Raw genomic sequence first — 12,005 nt, forward strand, 5'->3', positions numbered from 1 at the left:
TGCCTCCCCTCGAGTGTGGGAGCAGCCAAGGTGGTGCTGGGGGATCCCAGACAGTTCTGGGGATCCCAAACACTTCTGGGGGATCCCAAACAGTTCTGGGGATCCCAAACAGTTCTGGGGATCCCAAACAGTTCTGGGGATCCCAAACACTGCTGGAGGATCCCAAAATGTTCTGGGAGATCCCAAACACTGCTGGGGGATCCCAAAATGTTCTGGGAGATCCCAAACAGTTCTGGGGATCCCAAACACTGCTGGAGGATCCCAAAATGTTCTGGGAGATCCCAAACACTGCTGGGGGATCCCAAACAGTTCTGGGGATCCCAGACAGTTCTGGGGGATCCCAAACCGTTCTGGAGATCTCAAACAGTGCTGGGGGATCCCTAACTGTTCTGGGGATCCCAGACACTGCTGGGGGATCCCAAACAGTTCTGGGGATCCCAAACAGTTCTGGGGGATCCCAAACAGTTCTGGGGGATCCCAAACAGTTCTGAGGATCCCAAACACTGCTGGGGGATCCCAAATAGTGCTGAGAAATCCCAAACAGTTCTGGGGGATCCCAGATAGTTCTGGGAGATCCCAAAATGTTCTGGGAGATCCCAAACAGTGCTGGGGGATCCCAAACTGTTCTGGGCATCCCAAACAGTTCTGGGGGTCCCAAACAGTGCTGGGGGATCCCAGTCCAAGCTGCCACCCTGCATTCCCACTCTCCTGGTTATTCCAGGAGCAAACCCCCCCTGCCCAGGCTCCGTGAAGGTGCAAAGGCTGCTGGAGAGGGTGAGGAAGGCCCCTGATACTGCAGGGAAAACGCTGGGAAAGGGAAGAGCAGCCAAAGCCTTGGGAATGGAGGGGATTCCAGCAGGCAGAGCAATCCCGGGGGGACAGCTGGGCTGGAGGGGGAATCCTGGCCGTGGGTTTGGCATTTTTCCATTGGGATGGGGAGCGGGAATCGGCACCTCGGGCTGTGGGTGTGCTGGGCTCCGGTGTCTGGGGGATCCCTCACTGTGTACACAGGATCCATCACTGTGTTCTTGTGGATTCCTCACTGTATTCCCAGGATCCATCACTGTGTTCTTGTGGATTCCTCTCTGTATTCCTGGGATCCCTCTCTGTATTCCTGGGATCCCTTGCTGTATTCCTGGGATCCCTCTCTGTATTCCCAGGATCCTTCCCTGTATTCCCAGGATTCCTCACTGCGTTCCCACAGATCCCTCGCTCTATTTCTGGGGTTCCTTACGGTATTCCCACAGATCCCTTGCTGTATCACGTGGATCCCTTGCTGTATTCCAGGGATCTCTCGCTGTATTCCCAGGATCCCTCACAGTATTCCTGAGATCCCTCGCTGTATCCCACGGATCTCTCACTGTATTCCCAGGATTCCTCACTGTGTTCCCACAGATCCCTCACTGTATTCCCAGGATCTCTCGCTGTATTCCCGGGATCCCTCCCTGTATCCTGCGGATCCCTCGCTATATTCCCAGGATCTCTTGCTGTATTCCCAGGATCTCTCACTGTGTTCCCACAGATCCCTCCCTGTATTCCCAGGATCTCTCACTGTATTCCTGGGATCCCTCGCTGTATTCCCAGGATCTCTCACTGTTTTCCTGGGATCCCTTGCTGTGTTCCCACAGATCCCTTGCTGTATTCCCGGGATCCCTCCCTGTATTCCCGGGATCTCTCCTGTATCCCACAGATCCCTCTCTCCCCTGGCCCCGCTCGGTGCCAGCAGCGCCCCAAACCCCCGGATTTTCGCGTTAATCGGGGCCGTATCGCTGCCAAATCCGCAATTATCCCGGGATTAGCGCTGCTGCTGCTCAGGGACCCACCTGGAGCAGGGCCGGAGCCTCCGGCAGCTCCGGCTGGGACAGAGCGCCTGGTCCCCGCTGTCACCTCGGCTGACCCCGTGTCCCCCTGGCCTGGAGGCCTGCGGGGATTTGGGGGGCGTCCTTTGGGGTGTCCCCCATTGTCACCACCGTGTCCTTGTCCCCGTTGTGTCTGAGGCCGGGGCTTGGAGCAGCCTGGGATAGTGGGAGGTGTTCCCTGCCCATGGAATGGGATGAGATTTAAGGTTTCGTTCATCCCAAACCCCTCTGGGATTCTGGCCCGTTCTGGGATTCGTTTTGGGTGGGTTTTGGGGGGGTGAGCTGGGATTTGTGGAATGTTTATCCCTGGTTTTGGGGCTGTGCTCGAGGGGCTGGAAGGCCCCAAATCCCTCCCTGCAGGGATGGGGGAGGTGGGAGCTGTGCCAGCAGCTCCAAGGGAAGGAATATCCCAGTTTGAGGGGGTCACTGGTGTGACTGGGAAGGGATATCCCAGTTTGAGGGGGTCACTGGTGTGACTGGGAAGGGATATCCCAGTTTGAGGGGGTCACTGGTGTGACTGGGAAGGGATATCCCAGTTTGAGGAGGTTACCGGTGTGACTGGGAAGGGATATCCCAGTTTGAGGGGGTTACTGGTGTAACTGGGAAGGGATATCCCAGTTTAGGGGGTTACTGGTGTGACTGGGAAGGGATATCCCAGTTTGAGGGGGTTACTGGTGTGACTGGGAAGGGATATCCCAGTTTGAGGGGGTCACTGGTGTAACTGGGATGCTCTGGGGTGCCGGGAGCAGGGAACACGCGGGGTTGGATGTGGAATAAACGGGATGGCAGCTCAGGACTGTGCCGGGAGCTGCAGGACGGGGGTGGAGCCGGGAATGGCAGAGCTGGGAATGGCAGAAACGGGAATGAGAGCTGGGAATGATGGAGCTGGGAATGAGAGCTGGGAATGAGAGCTGGGAATGACAGAGCTGGGAATGACAGAACTGGGAATGACAGAGCTGGGAATGAGGGAGCTGGGAATGAGAGCTGGGAATGATGGAGCTGGGAATGACAGAACCGGGAATGACAGAACTGGGAATGAGGGAGCTGGGAATGAGAGCTGGGAATGACAGAGCTGGGAATGATGGAGCTGGGAATGACAGAACCAGGAATGACAGAACCAGGAATGACAGAAACGGGAATGACAGAACCAGGAATGACAGAACCAGGAATGACAGAACCAAGAATGACAGAACCGGGAATGACAGAACCAGGAATGACAGAACCAGGAATGACAACCCAAACTCCAAGGCTCCAGATCAGGGTAGCAGCAGGACAAAATCCAATTTTAGGGAGCTTCCCCATCCAGCGGGAAGCAACGCTGTGATGGTGACGGAGCCTCTCCCCAACTCGGCAACTCTTAAATATAATCAGCATTTAATTAAAGCACGCTAACGGTTTTTAATTGCTCTGAGCCCCCGGGACAGGCCCCGGTAACCGGGAATGCGGTGCCTGCTCTGGATTACGGCAGTGCCTGGCGCTGGTGGGAAGCACAGCTCCAACAAAGCGCCTCTGAAAAGCAGATCCAGGCTTTTTCCAAGGTTTTTTTCCATCCCTGTGGACGCGGGGAGAGGTCCCCCAGGACATGGTGGGGTTCAGCTGGGTGTTGGGTGGGGTGAGAGCCTGGGGGTCACGCCCTGAGTGGGTGGGTGCCCCTTCCCAGCCTCTCCCACCCACCCCGGACCCCTCACGGTGCCTCCAGGCATTTCCCAGCCTCCCCCCATCCCCTTCCCGGCCGCGTAAATTCGCTTTCCTATTTATTTTCCAAGCTCATTCCCGCTGTTTACTCAGATCCGCGCTTCTCCCACCTCGGGGGGATGGGGAAGGAGGACCTTGGGAGGCTCCCGGGGGGTGGCTGTGCCCCCTCCCACCCCATCCTGCCTCATATCCCGGCTCACAGGAGCATTCCCTCCTCCCTGCCCTGCCCCTCCCCTGCCCCATCTGCCTCTCCCCTCCTATTTCTCCATATTTTCCAACCTCCGATTTGCCTGGAATTTTTTTTTTTCCCCCTTTCTTTTTATTTTTTTTTTTGTCGCCATCTCCACCACGCCACCACGGGACAATTTTTTTTTTTTTTTTACATATATATAAAAATTATTTATTTGATATCTTTCCCCTTCCTGGGCGGGGGTCGGGATTTGGGGATGGGGATGGAGGGGTGGGTTTTCTTTTCTCCGGGGTAAATACCGCCTTTCCCCTGCTCGCCTGGCTCCCTTTAATTAGACTTCTTACTGCATGGAACAGTTCGCAGTTATATATGGAAAACAGCCCACACTTTCCCAGGAGCGGGGCATGTTGGGAAGGGAAACGGGAGCAGCCGGCGCGCTCTTCCCTGGGAGCCGCGTGTGTTTTTCCTATCGCTTTTCCCGACTTTATTTTTTTTAACCCTTTGCGGCAGCGAAAAGCGCTCGCAGCTCTTGGATTTTGGGGTTTTTTCGGGTTTTTTTCGGGTTTTTTTTTTTGCCTTTCTCCCATCCCTTTCGCTTAGAGGATCCCCCGCTAGGCTCGGGGTTTTTTGGGGGGGGGGAAAAATATGGATTTAGGGCTGGAGGAGAGTGGGGAGAGGGATCGGAGCTAGGCGGGACGGCAGGAGCTGGGCAGGGATGTGATCCAGAGGGGGATTCCCGGAGCAGGGACCCCCATCGGTGGCAGGAGGGGGACACTGCTGTCCCCAACCCTTTGTCCCCGTGTCCCCAGGGCTGCTGCTGCCATCCCCCCCGCATCCCATCCCGCTCTGGAATCCCGGTTTTAGGGGATCCCCCTCTCTCCGAGCAGCCCCAATTTCCCTCTGCCGTCCCAGCTCCGCCTCTGCTGCCTCAGTTTCCCCCGCCGTGCTCCACAGGGGGATTTTTGGGAGGGGTTGCCGCCGCTTTGGGTTTGTTTTTTATTTTTTTTTCTGCGGAATTCTCCACGGAGCAGGGAAGAGGAAGCGGCTCCGGTGACAAGGTGAGCCCCCAGGGTGTCCCGAGCACCCCAAAACCCGCGGGCTCCCCCTCTCCTCCTCCTCCTGCCTTTCCCGGAGCAGCAGATGCTTTTCCCGGCTGCTGCTGGAGGAAGTGACGGGACCTATTTTCATCCCCCAGGGATCTTCGGGGTAGGAATCCCCTGTCCCTGTGTAATCCTGCTAAAAATACCGTGCCTGTGGCTGCTCGTCCTGCCCGGTGGCTCTCCCGGCCCCCGAGCGTTGTTTTGCCTCTCGGACGGCCCCGGGTCGGGCTTTGCCTGCTGGGTTTGGCTTAATTTTGAGCCGAGTTTAACATTCCTGCGCTTTCCGAAGGGGATGTGGGAGGGTGGGAGTCGGGGTTGGAGGGATTGGGTGTGTGTGGGGTGAGCTGGACACCCCATCCCACGGGAGAGCTGGGAATGCCGGAGCATCCCTGCCCTAGGATGGGATATACCAGGCTCTGCCCCAGCTCCTGCCAAAATCCTGCCATGGTCTGGGATCCAAAAAAAATCCCAAATCCTGGCTGTGGCTGTGCCCGGGGCTCTGGAGCAGAGAGCTCCGGGCTCCTCCCGTGCTGCCCTCGGCACCATCCCAGCCTTGGATCCCTGTGGCCTCTCCTCTGGACACTGCTCCCAGCCTTTCCCTGCTCCTCAGGGCCCTCCTGGGACAGCATCCAAGAGTTGGGAACGGGATCCCCACCCTGCCGGTGTCCCCTCCCTCCTGGCCAGGTGTGCAGGGAGCTGGGAGGCTCCAGGGCTGGGATGTGGCCGCTGCTCCGTGTCCATCCTGGCCGTGCTGCCAGAGCCGCCCCCGGGGCTGCTTTGCTGCCCTGTTTTTATCCTCCAGTCCCGCTCTGCAATTCCGAGCTGCCCAAATCCCAGAGCTCGGCTTTGGACGGGCTCTGGGCTGTGAATCAGCGCTAAGCCAAGCCCAGGATGGGTCTGGAGGAGGGAGGAGAGGCGCTGGGGGCAGCGGGGTGGGAGCTGCTGCCCTGGACACCTCCCTGCAGCAGATTCACCCCGAGGGAAGGGACAGGAGGAGGAAAGGGTCACCCACAGTGCGCCAGCCGCTGCCAGATCGCCCCGTGCTGCCTTCCCGCTGCTCCCAGGCTGGGAAGAACCCATTTCCCGCTGCCAAGTGGGATGGAGAAGGAGTGGACAAAACCTCGTGCTGCCATCCAGGACAACCCTCCCAACCCGGCAGCGCCAGTGTCACCTCCCCGGGGAGCAGGTGGCAGAGGGGACACGCAGGGGACGCCGTGGCCCTGCAGAGGGTGAGGCCAGCAGGTGTTTGCCGCCACAGGAGAGGCCGGGTTTGCTCCTCATCCTCCCGCATTCCTGCACCGGCCGTGCTACCTTGTAAAGCTCAGAGAATAATGAGAGGAGCTGCGCTGATTTAGTGCAGGCGCCGCCGGAGAAATACCAAGGCCTTAGATGGAAACATTCCCCCTGACAGCTCGCCTGGAGGCTCCCTGCTTTTCTTTTCCTTCCACCCCCCCTGGAATTCCTGGGCTGCTGCACCCTGAGGAGCGGGGAAGCCCCGGCCGGGGGCGAGGGCAGATTCCTGACCCCCGGCACCGCGGCCGTGGCAGCTGCGCCGGTGGCTTTGGCACGTGGATGTGACACTTTTGGAGGCCTGGACAACAGGAGCCGGGCTTGTCACAGCCCCTGGTGGCAGCAGGCTCAGAGCTCTGGGGTTTGGGGCTCAGGGCTGTGGGTTTGGGGGCGCAGGGTTGAAGATTTTGGGGGTTTGGGGAGCCACGTCCTGGATGGCCGCGCTCATGCAAAAGCCGTGCCCAGTGTTCCGCCTCCAGCCTCTTCCCTGCCCTTTGCAGGAGTTAATTGCTGGCTTGGGCACGCCAAAACCCAGCAGTTTTCCAACGTCAATTAGCAGGAGGCAAAATAGGAGCAAAATGGGAGCCAGGGCAGCTGGAATGAGCGGGGTGGTGGCAGCCACGTGAGTGCCCTGCAGGGTGGTGGCGGGGACATTCGTTTTGGGGAATGTCACCTCCTCCCGCCTTCTCCTTGTGCTCTCCCTGTGACCTTGGCCCTGCCGCCATCCCTCCTCTCAGTCCCACGGCCTGGCAGGAGGAAGGAGAGGAGGAGGAGGATGGTGTGACACAGCCAGGGGTGGGACAATGCTCTGCTGTCACCTGAGGGGGTGACAGCCGCGTTGGGGACAGGCCCCCAGCGTGGCGCCCTGCACGTGGCAGCGCCGTGGCCGCGCTGCTGGCACCGGGAATTGGCACCGTGGTGACATCGCCGCTGCTGTGACACGGCGGGGCCAGCGGCTCCCTGCCCGCGGCCAGCGGCCCCCGGAGCCTGCGGTAAGCGGTGGCTTTGTGGCGTGTCCCCTCCCTTGTCCCCAGCCCCATGTGGCGGACGGGGAGGTGCGGGGGAGCCGCGTGGGAGTCGGGAATTGTCGCTGGTGGGAATCGGGAATTGTCGCTGGTGGGAATCGGGAATTGTCGCTGGTGGGAATCGGGAATTGTCGCTCGCAGGAGTCGGGAATTGTCGCTGGTGGGAATCGGGAATTGTCGCTGGTGGGAATCGGGAATTGTCGCTGGTGGGAGTCGGGAATTGTCGCTGGTGGGAGTCGGGAATTGTCGCTGGTGGGAATCGGGAATTGTCGCTCGCAGGAGTCGGGAATTGTCGCTGGTGGGAGTCGGGAATTGTCGCTGGTGGGAGTCGGGAATTGTCGCTGGTGGGAATCGGGAATTGTCGCTGGTGGGAGTCGGGAATTGTGGCTCGTGGGATCGGGAATTGTCGCTCGTGGTAATCATGAATTGTGGCTCGTGGGATCGGGAATTGTCGCTCGTGGGATCGGGAATTGTCGCTGGTGGGGATGCGGGACAAGGGGACCCTGCCGTGCCCTGCCCTGCCCGCGGGGGCTGGCAAGGAGCAGCCTCAGGCTCCGCATCCCAACAGAGAATTCCCGCTGGAATTCCCGGGCGGCGGCGCCAGCCCTGCGCCCTGGGCTCAGCCGTGGCTGCTTTGTCACCCGCTGTGTCACTCGGCTGCTGACTCGCCCGGTGACTCGGTTTCCCTGGCACAGCGCTCCGTGAGGCCCCAGCGCCTCCTGCGCCTTTCCCTGCTCCTTTTCCAGGGAAAACACCGCGTGTATTCCCCCCACCCCTGCAGGACCCGCTTCCCCCCCGGTCCCCGAGGGAATGCGGGGGTCTGGCCGCCGCCGGGGTGTCCCCCGTGGCGGGGTCTGGCTGTGCTGTGTCCCCAGGGTGTGGCGGGGGTGACCCCCGTGGCAGGGCGGTGTCGCTGTCCCCGCGGAGGAAGCGGATGCTGCGGAGCGTCCCGCGGGTGCCACAGGTGGCTGTCCCCGGCTGCCACCGCTTCTGCTTTCGGCACCTGCAGCGGGGTGAGGGGACCGCGGGGAGGGGACGGATCCCCCTGAGCCCCACGGGGACAGGACAGACCCTCCTGAGCCCTGCGGGTGCTGCCACACGGTCCCCGAGGGTCAGCAGGGCTGTCCCGCCTGTCGCAGCCTGCCTTTGTCCCCTTGGCCTCTCGGGGATGAAGGTTCCGCCACCGTCACCTTCTGCCATCCTGTCCCTCCTCCCCTTGAAGCTCTTCACCCCGAGGGTGACAATCCCCGCTGGGATGTCCCCTGAGCCTGCGGGGCGGCCCTGAGGCGAGGTTGGTGGCTGTGAGCCGCAGGAGGGGACCGAGCCCCGCGGTGTCCCCTGCGGGCGGCCCGGCGGCGGAGGGGTTAAGGAGGGAAGGCTTCCCTTGCCAGGGGTGTTGCTGGGAACAGGCAGGAGCGGGAGCGGGAGCCGCTGCCATCTGCACATTGCGATTTGGTGAGTGTGCACGGGAGGGGCCCCCCAAGGGCTGCGGGGCCCCCCAAGGGCTGCGGGGCCCCCCCAGCGCTGCCCGCGGCGGCTCCGTGGGGCGGGGGAGTGCGGACCCCATAAAATCCCCTAAAAATCCCCCAAAAGAGCCGCTGTCACCGCGGGCTGGCCACCGCGTGCTCCACGTGGCCGCGGAGCCGGCTCAGCCCCGGCTGTGTCCCCTCTGTCGTGTCCCCTCCCTGTCCCCAAGGCTGTCGCCTGTTGGGACGCGCCCGGTGCGCAGCCCTGGTGCCACATTCCCGCTGGGAAAGGGAATTCCCCCCGCTCGAATTCCCGCGGGGGGGTCTCGTCCCCCTCCTCAGGTTGGGGCTCTCCCGGTGTTTTTTTCCCTGGATTCGGCCATTCCAGGGGGTTTTCAGCGCCTCTCCCAGCAGCGAGAGGGGTCCGTGTGCTGGGCAGGGAGAGCAGGGCGGCCTCTCCAGGGACAGTTCCCTGCCGGCAGGGCAGGAAAGGTGCCCCAAGCCCATTTTTTTCTGCTTTAATTGGCTGCTTTGGCTCTTGGAGTCCGTTTGTCCATCTGGAGAGAGGCTCTGGCCGTGCAGCTTCTCTCATCCCACTGCAGATGCAGCTTTGGATTCCCAAGGAGAAAAATCTCCAGGCCGAGCCTAGGAAGGGTAATTCTGGGGGAGTTGATTTTTTTTTTTTTAATTTTTTTTTTCCCTTCCTCCCCACTTGGCAATACCAACAGCATGCCTGAGAGCTTTACATTGAGTTTGCCATGGCAACCTCCGGCAGCCAAGTGTTCCCAACACCCCTTTCCCAAACTGGGAGAGGAGATGGACCCTGGTGGGAGCTGCCGAGAGGGGCAGAGTTTGGGGCTGGGGTCCAGGTGCTTGGGGAAGGTGATTCCACCTTGATCCACCTGATCCAAGCTGGGATTTGTGGCTCTGGGCAGGGAATGTGCTGGCTGGTGATGCTTTTCCTTGGCCTGCTGGTGGGAGATGTCCCAGCTGGAGGAGCTGGGGCGTGGATTTCATCCTCCTTCGTGGGTCGATGGAGAATCCTCCTGAGCTTGGGCAGGGATTGCTCCATCTCCGATCATCCGTGGGAGGACGGAGCAGCGCTGCTGGGTCTGATCCGATGTCCTGAGGCAGGAGGATCCCTGTCCTTGCCCAGGGGCCCAGCACATGCCAGGCTCCCGGTGCCACCAGCAGTGCCACCAGAGTGGCAGCAGGGCCACCCACGGCGTGGCTGAAGTTGTCACTTGTGGCGTCTCCAGCTGATTGATCTCTCCTCATCGCTTTGCCGCCTCCCAGGTTAAATCCAGCGGGGTCTGAGGCTGGGCTGGGCACGGGGGACGCTCGGCTGGTGGCCACGGGCACTGTCCCTGGCAGGACGGAGGTGCTGTGCTGCCGTTTATTATTCCGGGCAGGTTCAGCTGCAGCACCGCGGCGGCTCCGCTGCTCCTCGCCAGCTCCTCCTGCCTGGAGCCTCCACGAGCCTCCCCTCGAGGCTCCAGGGATGGATCCCCGGCTCCTGGGCCAGCTCGGGGAGGTGACACAGCTGGTGACACAGCACGGGGAGCTCAGCTCCCTGCTCCTCTCCTGCCTGGGCTGTTTGCTTCCCTCAGGGAGAACTCCTTCCTCTCCTCGTTCCTGGGGGCTCTGGGAATGAATTCTGGGGTGAAGCCACTGGGAGCTCCTCAGAGCGATGGCTCTGGTCCGGGTGGATCCTTCCCAGCTTGGCCAGGGACCCTGTTCCCAGGGATGGGAATGGGGCTGTGATCCCAAAAGGGCTGGGGGAGGATGCTCAGGGCGGACAGGAGCCATCCCACACCTCGGTCCCAGGCTGGAATTACAGGTGGGACACAGGGATGGTGCTGATCCCTCCTTTCCCCCCAGGATGGAGCCAGTTCCAGGTTGGAATGTCACAGTGGGACACAGGGATGGTGCTGATGGCTGCCCCCTGAGCTGGGTCAGGGGTAATTAAGGGCTAGGCCGATACAGTTTTAATTAACTGTCTCCCTCTTAACCTCTGAGCTCTCCTCAGACAGCGCCAGTTGCTATGAAAGAGGAGGAAATGAGCGTGGTGGGGTGGGGGAATTATCGTTTTTTCTCTTAATCAGCAGGAGCCTGCTTAATTGGGCCTGCCACCTCCTGCTTCCCGCTGCCGGGAGCTGCTGCCGTGCAGGGATGGATGAGCTCAGCTCCACGAGGAGCCGTGGGATAACGGGCTGGGAACGGGCAGGGATGCGGGAGCCAGGGATCCCTGCTGGATGGGGCAGCAGCAGCGCTCTGGCCTGAGGGTGGGAGCTGCAGTGTCCCCATCCCTGTGTCCCCATCCCTGTGTCCCCATCCCTGTGTCCCCATCCCTGTGTCCTCATCCTTGTGTCCCATGCCTGTGTCCCATCCCTGTGTCCCATCCCTGTGTCCCATCCCAGTGTCCCCATCCCAGTGTCCCCATCCCAGTGTCCCCATCCCAGTGTCCTCTCCTGGTGCCCCATCCCAGTGTCCCCATCCCAGTGTCCCCATCCCAGTGTCCCCATCCCTGTGTCTCCCATCCCTGTGTCTCCCATCCCTGTGTCCCCATCCCTGTGTCCCCATCCCAGTGTCCTCATCCCAGTGTCCTCATCCCTGTGTCCTCATCCCTGTGTCCCCATCCTTGTGTCCCATCCCTGTGTCCTCATCCCAGTGTCCCCATCCCAGTGTCCCCATCCCAGTGTCCCCATCCCTGTGTCCCCATCCCTGTGTCCCATCCCTGTGTCCCCATCCTTGTGTCCCATCCCTGCAGCTGGGCCACAGGTCTCTCCCGAGGTGGGGACAATCTGGCAAGGTGGGGACATTCTGGCGAGGTGGGGACATTCTGGCGGTGTCACTGCTGTCCCTGAGGTTCAGTTGGTGTCTGTGGTGCCCTGATAATGCCGGGAGCTGCCCCGGGGGTGCTGCTGGCAGGATAAGGAGCTGCTCCCGAGGGCCAGGCGGGGAGAGCTGGGCTTCCTTGGGGTTCCTTGGGGTTCCATCACCCAGAGATTGAAAAGTCCCCGTGGCTGGGGCTGGGGTGATTTGGGACACCCCTGGGGCTGGGGTTGGGGTGATTTGGGACACCCCTGTGCTGATTTGGTGCCTTTCTGTGGGCTGTGTGAGCGCTGGTGAACACCTCTGGGGTTGTCACCTCCAGGACAGAGCCATGTGAAGGTGATGTCCTGGGATCAGCAGTGGACATTCCCCCTCCTCCCTCCTGTCCCTCCCCAGCCTGCTCTGCCACCCCTGGGCCCCATCTCAGGCGGGTTCTACCAGAGCAGCCGTTCCCCTGTTGTTCTTTATTTCTTTTGCCCTCTGAAAAATTTTATTTTCTCTCCATGAGAGCCTCCCCTCGCAGCCTTTTTGCCTCTGGAGCGCCG

General features: G+C 61.0%; 1 protein-coding gene across 9 annotated transcripts in view; it reads left to right on the plus strand.

Annotated features, from left to right (window-relative positions):
- ATP2B4 (ATPase plasma membrane Ca2+ transporting 4) overlaps nucleotides 1-12,005 on the plus strand; it is a 56,015-nt gene that overhangs the window by 8,880 nt on the left and 35,130 nt on the right. The window contains exon 1 of one of the 9 annotated variants that reach the window (XM_058855607.1): nucleotides 6,875-7,126. The exons of 7 other annotated variants lie outside the window; for them this stretch is intronic. The gene's annotated coding sequence lies outside the window, so the exon portion shown is untranslated. Of the gene's footprint in view, nucleotides 1-6,874; nucleotides 7,127-8,545; nucleotides 8,615-12,005 lie in introns of those variants that run through there. One more of the 9 variants, XM_058855609.1, reaches the window with a different exon arrangement.

Source organism: Poecile atricapillus, chromosome 23 (assembly GCF_030490865.1).
Source record: "Poecile atricapillus isolate bPoeAtr1 chromosome 23, bPoeAtr1.hap1, whole genome shotgun sequence".
Classification (NCBI taxonomy): domain Eukaryota; kingdom Metazoa; phylum Chordata; class Aves; order Passeriformes; family Paridae; genus Poecile; species Poecile atricapillus.